Here is an 18,605-nt window from a genome sequence, read left to right as displayed (position 1 = left end):
ATCACTTTTTCCACTTCATTGATGTAGTGGAAAAGTTGGTATTTCATGACAGTAAATAATTCGTCAAAGATATTGGCATCTTTGCACAAAAGGTGTAGCTGGTGCTTTTTATATGGGCTGTAAAGGATTTGCCCTCGGTGGGCTATGGCAAGCCTCTGAGTGTATTTCTGCCATGAAAAAGCTCCTCATAAAAATATCTGTCGTTCGCAGTCGGCTTGAAACTGTAGGCCCCTCCATTTGTGGAACAACATCAAGAGGCACACCAAAAAACAGAAGTGTGCGCGACTATTATTTATTTATTGTATTGCATTTTCAAATTTTTATTTTTTACTTTTTCTATTTATATTTTTTTTACTCAAGTTTATTTGCTTTTTTAAATAAAAGAAATGTGGTTTTCTTAATTGATATTATTATATTTTTCTTTATTATAATATTTGATACTGTTATTATATTAAATTTTTTTCTCTAACCTTTTACTTCTTTTGCTTTATTTTCTATTATTTATCGTTATTTCAACTTATTTTATTCTTTTTTTCCTCTTTATTTTATTATATTTTTATATATATTTTTCATCATTAATAATTTATTTTTATTTATTATTTTAAATAGTTTTTTTCCTTCTTTATTTTAATTAATACTTTTTTTCTTTTTTTTTTCTTTGTTATTATTTTTAATCTTTATTACCATTTTTTTCATTTTGGTTTTTATTTTTTGTATTTAATTTATCTAATTTTATTTATTGGTGTTTGATTGTATGTAGTTTCTCATTTTTATTTTATTATGTTTTTATTCTATTTTATTTTATTTTATTTTATTTTATTTTATTTTATTTTATTTTATTTTATTTGAGCTTAATCCATCTCGGCTATTGCCGGAGATTACACATCCCGGATAAAATTTTCAAGGGATTGTGCTCTGGTGGAGCGTAGTCCAAGTTCTACGCCCATGCGATTACTATTGCTTAAATATTTAAAAATCTACGAACTATTGCACATGTGTCCAGTATGGTCGACTTCTGCATGTCTTCTAAGAGGTGTTGGCAGTCATACTTCTTCAAGTTTTTTATTAAATGCTTAGGCACTAATCCAGTGGACGATATAATTATTGGAATTATATTCACTTCCCTCGCTTTGTACATTCGTTTCAGTTCTATGGCCAAAGCTGCATACTTCGATACTTTGGTGGAGTATGTGCTTTGGATGTTGCGATTAAGGGGCACCGCTATATCGATTACTTCGATCGTTTTATTTGTCTTGTCGAACAAGATAATGTCAGGTTTGTTGGCAGCTGCTGTTTGATCTGTGGATATAAATCTGTCCCAGTACAGTTTAAAATTTGCATTTTCGATTATTGCCTTTGGTTCATATTTAAAATACAAGACTTCTGCTTGTAAGAGACCGTGTTTTATCGCAAGTTGTTGGTGGAGGATCTTTGCTATATTATTATGTCTCGTGACATATTCACGGGGGGCAAGTACGCTACATCCAGCAATTATATGGTCGATTGTTTCGCCGTAAATGCCGCACCTTCGGCACCTATCTTCTATTGCCTCGCCATGTATCGACCTTCGGAAATTCCTTGTTGGGATAACTCGGTCTTGGATAGCGATTGCGAAACCTTCTGTTTCAGAAAATAGTTTTCCTTTTTTCAACCATAAATTGGATGATTGAGCGTCTATCCATTCCATTTCGAGTACTGGGAAATCCTGCTCCATCAGACTTAGCGGGGTAAAGCCATTATCTGCCATAGCGATAGCTTTAAATAGATGGGACTCGCTTTATTTTATTTTATTTTATTTTATTTTATTTTATTTTATTTTATTTTACTTTATTTTATTTTACTTTATTTTATTTATTTTTTTACTTTTTCCTTAATTTGATTTTCGTTTTTATTTTTTAAGTTTTTTTATTTTAAATTTTTTAAATTTTATTTTCTGCCTTACTTTATTTATTGTTATTTAATTTCATTTTATTTATTTGTATTTTTTATATTTATATTGCACCTGATTTTCATTCAATATATCTGCAGCAATTTAATTATGCTTATTCGCATTTTATTTATTTTATTATCTTCTCATGAGAATCATTCATGCCATATTAATGTGCGGCAGTGTCATTAGTATTGTTGCTGTAAATTAAATCAATAAATAAATTAACGAAATGAAATTGTGCGGCAGTGAAATCACACGTATTTATACGGATATAGATGTGAATGAAGACACATGTATTAGTATTTGTGCTCCCTGCAAGAAAAACATGAATGAGTAAAAAATATTTCTGGGTTAAAATTGTTGCTATATCTACAAATCTTAACCAATTTAGGGCTTAGTAGAACTCGTAATTGAATTTTTTGAATTATAAATTTTGGAGGTACATTTCTAATTTGAAAAAAACCTCTAAATATATATTTTCTTAACCAAGACAAATTTCTTTAAATCAATCTTTTACACTCAGCCCAAAACAATTAATGTTGCATAACACGACTATTAATGCTTTCTAGAAAACTATAGTCGAAAACTAATTAGTTCTAAATTCAATAGAATTTTCCCAGTGGACTTTCCTGCAGGTTAGTTTACCCATATATGTATATGAAAATGTATTGAATATCTCTTTCGCATTCCTTCCATGCAAACTTCTGTGAGTCCGTGTGTGTATAACATTTGGAAGTATGTATGTATGTGCAGGCTACCAGCTTGAGGCCAACTAGGTGGTAGTGGCGCGACTCAGGTACTGTGCGAAAACGTACCACAAGTTTCGCGCACGCTGATTCATTGCATTTGCTGATTTGTAATGCAGCAGTGAATTACCGCAAATAATGGGAATGTCGCTTTTCAAATTCTTTTAAACAATACTTCTTAGTTTATATTTATTTCGCTCCTCTATTCTCTATTTTCTGTATTTGGCTACTTGTAGACAAATTTTGTGCTTAAATTTTGAGCTCTCTGCGTTTTTCAATATTATTCTCTTCTGTTTCGCTCATTTCATTGCTTAACATTTTTTTTATTTATTTTTTCTTTTGTTGCGTTTTTATATGTAAATATAAGTGTGCGCATTTGTCTGCGATTTAAAGGGTATTTTCTCGCTGTGCCAAGTGATTTGCGGATTGCGGTTAATCTCAATGCGCGCCTTTATACTGATAGAACACAGAACATCGACGCCACAGCAAAGACTGCCCTTCCGTTCCTAACGGGATAAGTCAAACGCTATACATTAATACATACATTTATTTGTATGTATGCATGTATGTATGTGTGTATGCATACTTGGTAGTCGTCATTGACTTCACTCCCAAACCTAATAAGCTCACTCATTCGCAGTCAACCATCGCTGCCGACCACCGCCGTCGGCGTTCATTCGTTCATAGAGTCATGGAAAATTTCTCAATATGTGGTGATCTTGTAGGAGTGTTTTACGAGCGGGGGGGATCAAACTGTAAGATGATGAGAGTATTTAGTTGGATTTTATGTGAGTAGCCGTCATACAATCAAAACAGTAGCAGCTGTACGAAAGTAACAACAAATGCTTAATAAAGAATATTAAGAGCGAATGTGGCAAATTCATTTCTAAAGTAGATATGGAAGAATAAATGCTTGGAAAATACGAATTACAGAATAAAAATCAATTTACTTATTAGTGTAAAAAAACGTATTTTATTTGACTAGTTTGGTACTAGGTTGGTACTAGTTCAATAGTATTACAAAATGTAAGGTTGACAAATTTTTTGTTCGAACGCTAACACTTTAGTTCTTAGCAAGTCGATTTTCCTGCTGGGAATGCTTTACGTCTCAAGCTAATTTGCTGATGTTTACTTTTAGCTTAGAACAAATATTATTAGGTTGCTTATTTGCAAGGCGTAGAGTTAAAACTTAAACTCAGTGAAAGAATATGTGAAAAAAAATATTAAAAGAAAAAAACTACAATATTTTAACAGATTTATGTTGCGCGAAACCAAAAGTGATCTTGTTTTATTCAAGTTGTGGAAAAATTCATGACATCATGCATATTCATGAGATCGATATTTTCGTCAAATTAATAATGAGAAAAAACTTTGCCTCTATAACAACTATCTATATATATAAAAAGAAGTTACATTTCCTTGGTAATCTTATAACTCAAGAACGGGCTCACCTATCCAAACCAAATTTTTAGGCTTTGTTTGGACTATTCAGTAGATGGTTTGTGTTTTGAAATTTTAAGAATCGGATACCAAGGTCTCGAGAAATAGGCCAAAACGTGAACCCGGGTAACCCTAGGATGTGTTTGTACAATATGGGTAGCAAATGGAAGCTGCTGATGATTCTATAGTATAGAGTATTTTTAATGCCCCTCCGTAACTAGGGTCTCGAGATATAGACCAAAACGTGGACCTGGATAACCCTAGGATGTGTTTGAACCATATGAGTATCCATTGTAAGTTGTTGATAAATGCTAATGAAAAGAGGACTTTTCTTTTCGCTGGGTAACTAAGGACTCCAGATATAGACCAATTGGGAACTCGCCTTCAGGTTAAGAGATTGCATTCTTATGTACTACAACCAGTTAAAATGTTTTTAAAAATTCAGATCCGTTATCTACATATATTTCTCGAACTTTACAGATTCAAGGTCAAATATACCATAGAGCTGGGTCTTTGCTACCATTCCCAGATGGTGACCATCAATTTTTGCAAATATATTTTATTAGTGATGAGAATCGTGAATTAGATCAGCGCTGTGCAATTTCGACGAATACGAGAAGATCAATCGTGAATGAATTGCAAACAATGTTCCATCAACACAATGAATTGGTGAAATTGTTCAAAGTGGCACTCGATCTGATGCCCACCGATGGCCACAAAATCATAATAGAAGTCGATAAAACACCAATTGGGAGCACGCCAGACGATTCAATGTACCAACGATTGATGAAGTAGCTATTGTTGTGGTTGGTGAACAGTTTCAGCCACGAGATATTGTTTTGTACCGTAGAAATGAGCAATTACAACGTATTTCAGAACTCCATCGCTGTTGTGAAGCATTGCAATACCCCATTTTGTTTTGGAGAGGGGACGATGGCTATCATATCAACATACCAATGATAAATCCAACAACTGGTACATACACATTTTATTTTTGTTTGAATATGATTTTTAAATAATTTTCATACGCTAATTAATTTTTGCATTGCAGGTCAAAATCAACGAAAACCGTAAGTGCGATGAATTTTTATTCGTATCGATTGATGATTCGCCCTCAAGAAAGCAATTTTTTTTGCGATGCAATCAACTTTCGCATCAATTTTTTATCGAATTGCAAGTCATTTTGGACGCAAATATAATAAAAAATTGAATGCTCCAGGAGGAACTGGAAAAACATCTTTAACTTTATTTATTTTAGCATAATTTATTTAGCGTAAAAAAGTGAAATGGAAATTAAAGAATCAAGGTTTAATTACAAGTTTTTATCGGCTCTTTCACCTTACCTGTATATATGTAGGTGACCACAACAATAAAATTTTAAAAAAGTACAGAAAAGGCTATTGTGACATCTTTAGAAAGTATGTTGAATGAAAAAAATCAAATAATTAAATTGTTTAAACATTTTACGAGTTCTATAAAGAAAACTTAATATGAAAAATTTCTTGCGATATAAAAAAACATTTTATGTATGGTGGCGCGAAGCCCACTGGGTAATGCTAGTATTTGTATAAATGAGTGTAAGTAAATACAAAGTTTTTATGACGCTCATAAATAGCAGATGGTCTATGATTTATGAGGCTGGTTTTCGTAGCAGAAATATTCTCAGATGTCTGCCATTGCCTGCTGAAGAGCGAACGCTATTAGACAAAAACTTTTTCTATCACTTGGCATTCGATGCGCGCAGCTGGTTTCGCACACAGACCATTCGATAGTATCCGCAAGTAGTTGATGACAGTCACGTACCAACCCATTTGGCTATAGCCGGGAAATACTAACAAATAAAATTTTTGTGGAAATTGTTGAAAACTATTTTATGACCGATCTTTGGTTCCTGGGCGATGCTACGACTATTAACATGCCGATCAAATTCGACTATTTCTGTGGTTTAATCGACATTTTCTTTAACATCAAAAATGTCTGAACGGAATTAAAACTGTTACAGTACCGACACCAAAAACACCATTCACAATTTCAGCTTACATTTTAGCTTACATTAAAATATAGCGAATTTTCTCTTTGTTGACTTCCATAGTTAACACCCTGTAACTCACAACTGAATGCAACAAACAAAAAACGGCAAAAGAATTTTTAGTTTGAAATGTCAACTTGACAACGTGCAAAAATTAAAATTGTTTGATCGCTCCTTTATAGCCCCTGGTGACGCTCAAGCATGCATGTCCAGCAGGCTTATATGTGTGCGTGTCGGGTGACACTCGTACTTGCTTCGTGTCACACATACTTGTTGTCGGCTTTTGCATGATGAAAATCAAAAATTTTAGATATTAGCGTCAAGCACCCGACACGAACACATATAAGCTGCAGAACATGCATGCTTGAGCGTCACCAGGAGCTATTACGAGATATCGTTCACTACAGCCATGTACCGAGAAAATAATGGATTTCTTTTTCACCAAGCTGATACATAGGGTGTTTTTTGGCTGCATGAGACTTATCGATATCGATAACTACAGCAAATTGTGTTGATATATCTGTTCTGTAAGATGTGGCAAGTCAGCATGAATCGCTTCCAAATTGTGGAAATTTACTTAAAACAACAAAAAAGTGAATCTGTTCGCGGTATTCATAGAACGAAGTGCAAACGAAGATGACAAAATATCGATTCGTCGTCGTTCTCAACTTATTGGCCATTGACTTTCAATTACATGGATAATTTTACCTAAGGATCTTGGCTTTTCATTACTATCTCTGCCGCGGCCGCCGTAGCCGAATGGGTTGGTGCGTGACTACCATTTGCAATTCAGAGAGAGAACGTCGGTTCGAATCTCGGTGAAACACCAAAATTAAGAAAAATATTTTTTCTAATAGCGGTCGCCCCTCGGCAAGCAATGGCAAACCTCCGAGTGTATTTCTGCGATGAAAAAGCTCCTCATAATCAAAATATCTACCGTTCGGAGTCGGTTTGAAACTGTAGGTCCCTCCATTTGTGGAACAACATCACGACGCACACCACAAATACGAGGAGGAGCTCGGACAAACACCCAAAAAGGGTGTACGCGCCAATTATATATACATATATATATTATAAAATACAACTCGTGGAAGAATTGAACCCAAATGAAGCAAACCCATAGTATGTCTTGAATTTTGTTAGATTTATTATTCATATTCATAGGAAAATGTGGTCAAATATTAGACTCATCCAATGGACCATGTAACGCGTAGCTGCGGCATACAAATGTCTATACATACAAATGTCCATAGTTCAACTGGCAGCCTTCCAGTATTCCGAGGATGGTTCCAAGTACTTCGATGCAACTTTTGTCTTACTGTCTCAGCATATTAGGAGTGTAGTATTGTTAGTTTACGGCAGAAGATTTAGTTGTGGTCGCATATAGCCCCAAATCATGCAACTATTTACCAGGTTAAAATAAAAAAAAAAATTACGAGAATATTTCAGTTTTGCATTATTATTTTAAGTTCTCAACCTCTTAAAAAATACCCTTATTATTGTTATTATTATTATAACTTAGATTCAAAATCAATTTAAGACAAAAAAAAAGAGGCATTAATCATTAAATCTTACAAGTTTCCCTATCCATTCAATTATATTTTCCAAATTCCAACGTTGCCAATTTTCACCGGCCACCTTCTTGAAACACTAAAACTCTTAAAAAACACACCTTATTATTATTATTACTTTGATTCAAGATCAATTTTAATAAAAAAAGAAGCATTAATCTAAATATATTTGAGTGCAAGTTTCCCTATCCATTTAATGATACTTTCTTAATACCAATGTTGCCACTTTTCACCTGCCAAAAATACACTTTATTATTATTACTTAGATTCAAAATCAATTTTAATACAAAAAAAAGAAGCATTAATCTAAATATATTTGAAGGCAAGTTTCCCTATCCTTTTAATGATATTTTCCAAATGCGAACGTTGCCAATTTTCACCGGCTTTCTTGAAATACTTTTGATCAAATTCACCGCATATTTTTTATATACATAAATTGCTCTAATCTCTTCCAGTGGTTAGGATAAGTGTTCTTTATTTTTCCTCTATATTTTAGCTTCTTAATATCTACACTGCGTCTCCTATACGAGTGGCTTACGAGCTCTGTATTAGCCAAACCATGATGGATAGTCCATTTGACTCTTCACGTGCATTACAGGTTCTGATTCGTTACTTTAAATAATTGTTTTTTTTTTAGTAAAATTCAGTTCTCAGCACTTTTCCTGTTGAGTTGTTGCGCTATTTGGCCATTCCAGCCAGAATTGCTCGGTTAAAGGCTAACACAAAGCCTCTGGTTGAGAAGCACCTATACATATCTAGGCTGACTGCTTGACAGTCCTTTGAACAAATATGTATGTGCTCATGTAGTTTTGGTGTCAAATATTGAGCCAGAAAATAAAATGTGCTATTATAAAATGTATCCTTACACGCCTACTCTCTCTTGTAACACTTTTTTACCGCCCAGTTATTGCACCTTATCGTAGTGCCAAATACTGCTTTATCATAGCCGTGGTAGCTTTATATGCCCTGATATTGTTTACACAATTTACTGCTCGGCTATTCCGTATTATTGCCGCTATTATTGCGTACCTGATAAAGGCAAAAACAAACAAAAAATCGATAACGATTACTGCGTATCTACAACAGCCAGATAAACTAACGAACAACTAACTGACAGCGGTAAAAATCGATATCTCTTGTTGTTTACCTACCCACAGCATAGACCCACATGTCGAACTTGACTCGCGTTTAGACTAATATCTATATAAGAATTTTATTTATTGTATTATTACTGCATATGACAAATATGGAAAATTTTTATATGAGAAATAACAAAGTGCTTCCTAGGAATTAGTAACTTTTTGGTAAGCTGTGCTTTTGTATTTGGAGTAGTACTTAGTTGAGAAAGAAATAGAAAAGGAAACAAAATGTAATTTATTTTGTGAAATGCTGAATTTCTTTTTACTCACAAAAAAAAACTTCTTTCTTAAAAGTTGCTGCTACAGCAAAAAAAACACTCCCTTTGAAATTACGGAAAGTGCTGCTGTAGTGACAATTCTTGCAAGAATATAAATCTGGACTGTTCCACCAACGTAGAATCATTTGTCTTGAGAGTCACAGTAAGCTCTGTTCTTGTGATACCCAGGAATTTATCTTAGGTTGCCTGAATTATCCGAACCCATTTTTTTAACTAAAAAACAAAAGCTTCGCTTCGCTCGTAAACATTTTTTTTCTCAGCTATCCTCAGCCAAAATATGTGCAAAACGTTGCTTGTTGCAGTTCAGCGAGGTCATTAGATATCGCTAGCCTAGCGCGAAAAATTGCTAAGTCTAAATTTTTTTGTCCAAGCTTTTAAGTGCAACCGGCCACTGGTCTTTGAGAAACCATGCCAGGAAGATCGGGTGGCCGTACGAAAACAGATATAGAAGCTACAATCAAAAAGAATCTAGGGAAACAGTACTTCACTATCTGTGTAAGTCTCCAAGTCTGGGTGCTCTACAGCATAGAATGCTGGTAGAATTCTCGATGTTTAACTTGAAAGAAATTGCAGAGAAGAAAATAAACAAAATAGGCAGATTCTTAGTCAATTCAAGTTGGTTCGACTAATAAAAAGCGGTGGTTCTACAAGTGGTGTATCTAAATGGCATCTTTTATGCTAATTGGGTCTGGGCTGCGTCACACAGACAACAACTCCACCATCACTTGTTTTTTAAACAACTATTTTCATGCAGAAAGCAAGAAGGATAAAATGTAACAAACTACGTTCCCTAAGATATCAAACTACTGGATTTATTTTTATTTTTTTTTCAATGATAAACAACTTTGTTCGAAACACTCAGCGCAAATGTGATGCGACGAATGCCTAAACTTTTCATCAATGTTGTGAAAATCGAAGCGTTTGAAGTTGCTTTGCGCAAAATTTAGTACTAGAGCAAGTTCGAAAGTTTTTTTTTTTTTTTGGTTTTGTGAAATTTGGAAATCGGCACTTCGCAACTTTTTACTCTAAGCTAGCGATTAACGCATGTAATGTTACGTATACGCCTTGCCCGCCTCTAGAGTTACTTTTCGGTATACAAAACTGAGAGTACTTCGGTGCATTAAAACTATTTTTTTTTTTTGAAAAAGTAAAAAAATAGTTGTCAATTTTTTAGCATTCCTCTAAACTTTGCTTCTACCAAATTGCCAGATAGCTACCGAAACAGCACACTAACACACGCACACACAATATGCCACTTTAACTTAATTGGCCCAGCAACACCAAACGGTTGCATCAAATTTGCCATTTGCTGTCCAGGGTCGCCTGATCGGCGCATGCATTTTATTTCTTGTCTTTGCAAATTTGTATGCGTTGTGTTTTTGTATTTTATATTGTTTGTATTACATTGTCTGTGTGTGCGGGGGCGCGTGTTGTAAGGTGCTTGAACTTCGACAAGGCCATTTGTATAGATAACAGGCGCACACATACACATACCCTTCTTATTAAATTGCGCTACACGAGCCTTTGTGTCGCAGCAATTGATAAACTGTATTTATCCAAAGATGTTCGTACGCATGTATGCGTGTGTGTATGTGTGTGAGCTACTTGTAGAGTAAAAGCAAAGATTTGGGCAAATCTACAAGTGATGTGCTGGCGTTGGAGATTATGGATAATAGCTCGCTGATGTTGCTGATGTGGCACTTTATTGCATTAAATGTCGAGAAACTCGAAACGACTCGTTTTTAATGTCGTCTCGGTCAAAGTTCAATGGCCTAACATTTAGGGTGTTTTAAAGTGGCATTAAAAATGAGCGAAATTTGTAATCTATTCTGTTTTAGTGGTTTTTTGTTTTTTTGCTGGGTACCATTTGACCTTAGTATGAGTTAAATTAATTCCTTTGAATTATAATATTCTTTAAAGATTTGTTATTTTATATGAATGGGAGTGTAAATACTGTCGCATTTCATGGTGCGGGTATACGCGAATTCATTGTCTATCACCGAAGCTCAGCAAAAATTGTGCATCAAGTCTTCTTCGGAATTAGAAACAAATTGCCGTTTTAGGTTTTTATAGCCACAATTTTGAGTTTTATAATTTGCTGGAATATTTGAATGCTGAATTTTGAACACTTGTAAAATAGGTGTATAACAAAATTTACGAAATATATATGTATGTGTAATTTATTTTTTTTTTCAAAAAACCAAAAGAAACAAAAGAAATCAACAGGAAACTGGAACTAAAAACCAAAACCCAAACCAAAAATCTAAAACAAATTAGAGAAAGTAGCGAAATTCCCCGTTAAAAGTTTTAAATTCACACCTTGGAATTTCATGCTTTAAATAAATTTTTTACAACTTTTTAAAAATAGTATATTTCAGGAATGAAAATATGCGACTTTTCATAAATATTAGTTTAGTGGAAAAAGTAATCCTTCATTTGCTCAGTAGATGGCTGTAGTGCTCGATATCTCGTAAAGTATCGATCGACCAATTTAAAGTTTATGCTCGTTGTGAAGGTGACATTTCACAGTAAAAAAATTTGTTTGCTGTTTTTTGTTTGTTCCATTCAGTTATGAGTTACAGGGTGTTAATAATGGAAATCAATAAAGAGAAAATTCGTTACATTTTAAAATTTTTCTTTGATAAAGGCGAAAATGCAGGCAGGTCGGTGAAACTGTGAATGGAGTTCCTGGTATCGACACTGTAACAACTAATTACGTGGAATTTTGGTTGCGTCGATTCCGTTCAAGCCTTTTTGATGTTAAAAAAAATGTCGATAATTTCAAAAATGTCAATTAAATCACAGAAATAGTCGAAGTTGGCTGGCTTGTTAGTAGTCGTTGGAGATAAAGATCGGCCATGAAATAGTTTTAAAGCTTTTCCTTGCAAAATTAAAAAAATAACTCTCGCTCCCCCAAAACTAATAGTTGAATTGATAAATTCCAATTTATATATAAGTATCTGCAATTTTTCTACCACAAACTGCCCATGGCGAAGTTATACCTACCTATTGTGCAAAAAGTGTTCATATGGCTGCGCTAAAGCAAAGATAGTGGAAGAAAAAAGTTGAACACAGACGTGCCTTTCCTTTTGAGATAACCGAGCGCGCAACACGGAATAAAAAAATCTAACACTAAATCACATTATATTGAGGTTATCTTGAGCTACTTCGATTCCTATTAAATCTCGCATTCACCGAAACTAATTAGAAATGATTTGTTTGTTCGCTTCACATTTATTAATGAATACTTTTATGCAAATGCTGTGAATTATCAGTGAAGCTTTCCACGAAAAAAAAAATTGAAATAATTTTTTTTTTTTTTTTTAATTAAATAACATTTAATTGCCTACACCCATTCATATACATACATACATACACACATCTGTATTTTACAATATGTGCCAGTACATTTAACTAAATCGCCTAACTTACAGACATATATAGATGAATGTATGTATGTGTGCCTGTATGTGTGTAAGCAAGCCCAAATTAAGCGAGTATGGCGAACTGGGGTCAGTTGGTGCAAATTTAACACCCGCTTATCGCCAGCAAGTAAACAATCGCCCATGTATACATTCGTACAGATTCTCGCCACATGACCAATACATACATACATACATACATATGTATGTATATGAACTGCTATAAACAAATATTTTCACTCTATGTATGCGTACTGGCAATTTCGGTCACAGCTGTTCATTTTTGTAATTTTAGCGCGCCATTAAATGAAACTGTTTAACGAAAATTAAAAAAAATATGAAACTACGCGCGATTGTAAAACCATCAAATAAAAACACAGATTTTTCATGGATATATCATAAATAAGTAATCGTGCATATGTTTGTGTGGATGGTCATAATGGTTTATGTGCAATGGAAACAATTTTTTTTATGCCAAAATACAAAATATTAATCAGCATTAAAACTTAAAGCGGTAAAGATCAGAGAAGATTTACTGTGATTTGAGGCAATAAAAAGCAGTCAATGTATGTATATTGGCACATATACACACATACATACATGTAATTGTAACTGGTGAACACTTGCTTAAGGTGAGTATGCATATAGTGTTGAGGAGTAGAGTATGTATGTGTGTATGTGTATTCTTACGCTCAATGCGAAATGAAAATAGGCGGAAAACAAACGTTTGGCTTAGACTGAGTTTACATACAGAGCAACGGCGTTAGTTGATCATTGTTTTGGTCAAAGTTTTGTACCAAAAAAAAACACAAAGTGTTTGTGAAAAAAGAATGCTTAAGATGAGTTTACATATAGTGCGGCGAAATCAAATGACTACTGAGTGTTTCAAAAAGTACAAATAAAAAATTAAGAAATTTCTGAATGAAAATTACTTGATTAGGAAGATTTTGCATTATAGAACACCAAAAACTAACGAAAAAAAAACAAAACAAAACAATTAGTTAGTAAAAAAGAGTTAATAAAAAAGAGTTAGTGAAGAAGAAGTACAGTGTCGGCCCATTAGCCTAATTTATATGAATTGCTTAATGTTTCAATTTCAAACAGATTGCAATAAAAATAAAAAAGTAGCGTAGTCAAAGACCGAAAATTACTTGTTTAGGGTTAATTTACATATACGAAGAACTCCTTAAGAAGAGTTTGCATATAGAATTTTGGAGCTTAAAACCGGAAATTATTTGTGTGGGGGTAATTTACATACATACATATATGTACATAGAACCACATTTACTCATATAGTCAAATAACTAATCAATGTTTGCTTAGGACGAGTTTACATATAGAGCAAAGGCGATAGTTAATCACTGTTTTTTTTAATGCTTTGCAAAACAAATTTTATGAAAAACAACAGACTTGAGAAGAGTTTACGTATACAGTTCCGTAGTCAGAGAGTGGCAAATACTTGTTTAGGGTGTGTTTACATATAGAACTACGTAGCCAAGTAACTAATAAATGTCGTATTCAATGCAAATGAAAAAATGTAGAATGAAAATCATTTGCTTATCACTATTTTATTTAATCCTTTGCAATATGCAGATCTATAGACAGGCAGGGAAATATACTTGTTTAGGGTGAGTTTACATATAGAGTTACGGAGTCAAATAACTTATCGTGACCGTTTTAAAAATCAGAAAACTTATTCTTAGGGTAAGTTTATATTTAGTATTACGTAGTCAAATAACTACAGGTGTTCACCAAAGTTATGTTTTTTGAAAATTGATAAATTTAGAGTGAAAATCACATACTTAGAGTGAGTTTACAAATAAGCTTAGGAGTAGATTAATATTTGTCGCATTCAATGTTTTTTTTTGTTTTTTAGAAAAAACTTTTTCAATAAAAATGGCGTGCTTAGACTTAATTTATAAATGGAGTTGCGCAATACCTGCTGATTTAAAAGTTAAAAGGCTTAGGAAGTTATTCACTTGCTTAGGGTGGGTTTACATGTATATAGTGTTACGGAGTCCAATGAAAATGAAAAAACTTAAGGTGAGAATTACAATACTACAGTGAGCTTACGCATAGAGTTATGAAATAAATTAATCTACGTTGCATTCAGTGTTTTTATAAAAAAAAATGTCTTGAAAATGGCATGCCTTGGGTGTGTTTACATACAAAGTTGGGCAACTAAGTAGCCTATCACTGCTGCTTTAAATGAAAAGGGCTTAGGTAGGTTAGGCCAAGTGACCAGTTAGACGAACTTAGGCCAGTTAGAGGCCCCTTGTGATACCACCACAGAACTATCCTAACCTTACTCTATAGGGTTTTCCAAACAGAGGTGTTATTTTGATATTCAAATTTCTTTATATAAATGATCGGATGTTTATTTCATTATAAAGAGGAAGGTATGTTTTTAATAGTGGAAAATAACATCAGGCAAATGACCACCACGACCACGCTTACAGGACAATATCCTTTTCATCAAATTTTCCATAACCGAATTGCAAAGTGGCTGCCCTATGTCCTCGATAGCCTCACGAATACCATCTTTGAGGTCTTGAATCGATCCTGAGCTGTTGGCGTAGATCTTTTCTTTCAGGTGGCCCCAAAGAAAAAAGTCACAAGGTGTTGATTCACAAGATCTCAGTGGCCAATTGTGATCACCTCTTCGAGAGATAATACGGTCCGGAAACTTATCCCGTAAAAGATCAATGGTTTCGTTGTTTGTGTGGCATGCTGCGCCGTCTTGTTGAAAATGAACGTTGTCCAGATCAATACTATCCAGTTCCGGCCATAAAAAATCGTTAATCATCTCTCGATAGCGCAATCAAATTCAAAGTAACACCTGTTATTGGAAAACCCTTTACTTGGTGCTCTCTAAACCATTGTGTGACCTTTAAAAAGCTGGCTATGCAAGCTGGTTTGGTTTGTCCAGAAAAGCGAGATCAAGCAATTTGAACAGTCTTCTACATAGAACCATGAACCCGCATAGAAGGTGTTCGACTTTCACTTCCTCTTTACTATGTATATCCTAATAGCTTCTACAATAGTCATTGAGTGATGCCCCTAATCTACCGTCATGTTTTTCTATTAGACACCTACTACAATTTTTAAATCCCTACTTATTTTAAGTAGACTCTTAGTGCGAGCCCTGTTCGATTCGGGCCACGTTTGTCTACTGATTGCGCAGGTTTTTAGTTGGAATTATGTCTATTAGTGTGTATGTCTATTAAGTAAAGGCCTTGCTTAAGGTGAGTTTACATGGAACATTATGCAAAGTAAAAGTTGGCGATTCAAAGTAAATTTCAAAAATATAGATGGAGGAGAAGTAAAAGCCCAGTCAGACAACCAATTGGGCGATTGGCCACGAATGATATACCGACAAATTTGCAACTGAGTAATCAATTAGCATCTCCACAATAAAATGGAGTGAGCTCTAGCTTAAAATTCCATGCAATTTAAGATCATTTAAATGTCTGTAAAAACAATACAAACCCATTGTTGTGCATTTTTTATGTGGAGAAAATATGCAGCGTCGTTAGAGAAAAAAATATAAAAAACCAACAAGAATTTCGAAGTCACTTAAAACTTTCACTTTTTTATACTGAAATTTAATAAGCTATAAAACTGCATACCAAAAATATTTCTAGAAATTCCAATTAAAGCCGTGGAATTAAGATATTGTTTGTGGAATTTTTTAAATTTTTTTATAGAGTTTGAGGCTTGGATTTATAGCGTTTTTGTTGAGGAATGCGCCATACTTTTATATAAAAAAAAAAAAATAAACATGAAAAATAATAGTAAAAAAGATAGTAAAAACTGGTTAAAATCTGTATGTGCTATCATTTGTCGCTGGCTGTATGACTCCATACATATGTAAGTATGCAAGATGAGCCAATAACATTTGATTGTTATTATTCCCATATTTTTTTTTTTTTTTGTTTTGTAGTCAATAAAATATTATTGAGAAGCTAACAGAGAGACAGAGAATGCGCGTTAGTTTAAAGGGCTTCAACTTTTTTTATATAATTCATGGAATTTAATGAATTTGATTTATGTGATTATTATTACGAGTATTTAGTTTTAGTAACTAAGCTGACAAGAGTAAAAATCTGACAGGAGAATAAAAATGGATGCATTACACGTGCGGCAAAGTGAAATTTAAGTTAATTACATATTTCGCAAGTATTCAAAAAATTCATTGAGTGACAATTTCCAAATATATTTAGATGGCAATACAAGTAAATCAGAACCCAAAGAACTTGAAATCTGATCAAAATCCCTCAATGTTCTAATTAAAGGTGCTCTCGAGGCGTAAACAGTTCTAATACCCTCAAGAAGAATAAATCAATACACAGACGATTTTTTTTTGAGATATCTGAAGAGTGAAGCTACCAAAGAGTAAAGGCGAGTCAACTGATCCATTTATAATATATAAAGCAAAGCAGAGTAAAAGTATAATTCTTCTACATTGTAATACTTTTAAATTAGAAATGCACACCTTGCATTGTATGAAAGAACCGGATTAGTGAATTTTAAAGATCTGAGTGCGAATTAAGAAATTTCTTTTGAATGACTTCATGTTTATTGCTGTGGTGTTGTTGATATGGTCTTCAAATAAAGATGTCATACTCCAGCTTGGAGCATACGAGAGAAGTAACAGGTGACCTTACCTTAGTCATGGTGTATGGATCCGTAAAATCGGAAGCAAAACGTCAAATGGCCATGGCAAAAATTACTAAGAAACTGAAAAGTGGAATCAAAGACTACTCCAAAATCAGTATTTAGACCCGAGTTCTTTATAAAATAGAGAAGTAGAGATTAAATGCTAAATCACTAATTCCAAAACTTTGCCAAATAGGGCACGATCTGGTCCACATATCTTTTTATGTGCACATATATATATATATGTAATGCAAAGAAATCGAGTGGCAGCATCTGCGTGTACACAGTTCCGTTTTATATCCGCATATTTGTATGTGTGTGTATGATGATTCATGCAAATTTGTGTTTTAACCAGCCGAGAAACTGTTTTAGTGGACGTGCAAAGCTTTGCTGGTCAACAACAAAAAGAGCATTACGAATAATGCAAAACAATTGAACACAGCGGAAAAAACCATTCAACAAGTATTCTGTTTTTTATGAACTTTCGGCAAGTGAGCAAAAATAAGGTATAAATAACTTAACTGTGTGAGAAATCGGTTACAGACAAAACATCTGCTTGCTTTTGGCAAAACACAAAATTAAAAAAAAAAAACTAGAAATAAAATTTTACATTTTTTTTTAAATTTAGAATTTAATTAAAAATAAAATTCACAATTTTTTTTTTATTTAAGAAAATAACACTACACGCAAATTGTCACATATAGGCAAAAATATTTTGAGTCATGGAAATCTTTATTTTGACCTTTACGCGCTCCATTGACTGTTCACAAGTGTCAAATATGATTGACGTACGACGTCATATGCAAAAATTATAAATCTTTTGACAGATGATTAATTTTGAGCCACAAAAATCAACTTTGCTTTAAAACAAGAAAAAACTACCTAAAAAATAAAAGAGCAGTTCAAGAAAAGTCTGGATTGTATCTGCTTTGGTTCACTCAAGCAAAGCAAACATTGCAGAACAATTAGCTGTAAAGTACCGTTATTCCAAAATCTCAGTTGATAAATTGTTGTTGTAGGTATGCAAATACATACACCTGATACTTCGTATAAATTCGAAGCGAACCGGCCGCCCAAAGAAGAATAGGCCGCTGTACAGTAAAGCTATAAGCCCCATTTGAGGGAAAATCGACAATAAACCGAGAATTAGTGCTCCGAAATTGACCCAACATATCGTCGAGACATTCGGAAAGAATGTTCATCCAAAAACCATTCATAGATATCTTAATAATAGCGAAGGACGTCACATAAAAAGCCAGTGAATTCAGAAAAACCTCGTAACATTCGGCTTGAGTTTGCTGGGGCACACATTAAAAGGAATGGATTTATGATCTAAAATTTTATTTACTGGTGAATCGAAGTTCAATATACAAGTATATTTGAAAGTGATG

This window comes from Anastrepha ludens, chromosome 5 (assembly GCF_028408465.1).
Source record: "Anastrepha ludens isolate Willacy chromosome 5, idAnaLude1.1, whole genome shotgun sequence".
Lineage (NCBI taxonomy): Eukaryota > Metazoa > Arthropoda > Insecta > Diptera > Tephritidae > Anastrepha > Anastrepha ludens.
The sequence above is the reverse complement of the archived record's forward strand: the minus strand, read 5'-3'. Positions refer to the sequence as shown.